Here is a 1,473-nt window from a genome sequence, read left to right as displayed (position 1 = left end):
AAAAAAAAAAAAAAAAAAAGAAAAGAAGAAAGGTAGGTATCAGGCATATATTAAGTCATTTGAAAAATGTTAAAAGTCCTGACTTCCTTTCACTGACAGGACTATGGCCATGATATTGAAAACCTCCGTGGTACTGTAACACAGCAATCTTGGATTTTATTATTTTCCACCCTGATCCCCATTCCAATATCTGTCATCAAATATTTAAAAAGAGATAATATGCAAATTACACACAAAGAAAATATAGTGGCCAGGCACAGTGGGTAATACCTGTAATCCCAGCACTTTGGGAGGCTGACGCGCGGGTGGATTGCTTGAGGCCAGGAGTTTGAGACCAGCCTGGCTAACATGGTGAAACCCTGTCTCTACTAAAAATACAAAAATTAGCTTGGCGTAGTGGCGCCAGCTACTTGGAAGGCTGAGGCAGGAGAATCCCTTGGAGCCGGCGCCCAGAGGTTGCAATGAGCCCAGATCGCGCCACTGCACTGCAGCCTGGGCGACAGAGCGAGACACTGTCTCAAAAACAAACAAACATGCAAAGAAAAGAAAATATAGTAAATACATTTAATGAATGAAAGCATGATTTACTTAATTCTCCACTTGAAGCTGTATCGGTATAAGGTACCTGGTAAGTATTATTTTAAAATTCTAATTCTGAATGGGAGAGAAGGACGAAGTCGGAAACCAGCTCCGTCCGAGTTCGGGGACCGGCCCGTCTTGCACCCAGGGTGCTCCTGTGCAGGATTGCATCACTCATTCATGCTGTTTGGCAACGGGCAGCTGCCGTGAGATGAGGCACGTGAAGCTACCCAAAAAACCAGTCAATGAAAGAAAGCTGGAGCTTCTAGGAAGTGATCTGCCCGCGCGGTTAGGAAAAATAAACGTGGGCTCAGAGAGGACGCCTGGAAGAGGAAAAGGGAAGTCGGCGAAACGGGAAAGCCGCGCGCAGGGCGGGCGCCTGCGGGACTCACCCTCGTCCTGGGCCTCGGGCTCCGGCGGCGGCTCCGCGCTCGGCGGGCGGTTCCCGGGGACTGACGGGCAGACCCGCAGGGCCTCCGCCGGCGCGCTCCGGAGATCCGCTGATAGGCGCGGCGGCTCCGATCCGTTCTGCAAGCGCTTCTGCAAACTGCAGGCGGCAGGTCTCTGCCCTGCAACGCGCGGCCTGGAGGGCGCCTTGTCCCGCCCCAGGGGAGGGGCTCCCCGAGCCCGCCGCGCCTCCCACGGGGGCTCCCCGCGCCCGCCCCTCCTCCTCCCTCCTCCCCCCGGGGCTCCCCGCGCCCGCCCCTCCTCCCCCCTCCCTCTCCTCCCCCCTCCTCCCCCCTCCTCCTCCCTCCTCCTCCCGAGGGTTCAGTGCCTGCAGACCTAGAGAGAGGTGCTGGGGGCCGAGCGCTCTCCCCGCAAAGCTGCAGCCCACTGCACCTCCGCTTTGCTAAAGAGGAACAAAAGAGCTCCCGGACTTTCAGAAGCCGCTCC

At 55.8% G+C, this 1,473-nt stretch overlaps 1 protein-coding gene across 1 annotated transcript in view; it reads right to left on the bottom strand.

Moving 5' to 3' along the window:
* Positions 1-1,123, bottom strand: part of PSPH (phosphoserine phosphatase) — a 29,642-nt gene extending 28,519 nt beyond the window's left edge. Inside the window, exon 1 of the mRNA XM_017516375.2 lies at positions 972-1,123. The gene's annotated coding sequence lies outside the window, so the exon portion shown is untranslated. The remainder of the gene's footprint in view (positions 1-971) is intronic.
* Positions 1,124-1,473: the final 350 nt, after the last annotated feature.

The sequence above is a fragment of the Cebus imitator genome, unplaced genomic scaffold (genome assembly GCF_001604975.1).
Source record: "Cebus imitator isolate Cc_AM_T3 unplaced genomic scaffold, Cebus_imitator-1.0 Scaffold581, whole genome shotgun sequence".
Lineage (NCBI taxonomy): Eukaryota > Metazoa > Chordata > Mammalia > Primates > Cebidae > Cebus > Cebus imitator.
This window is presented reverse-complemented; position numbering and strand designations above follow the sequence as displayed.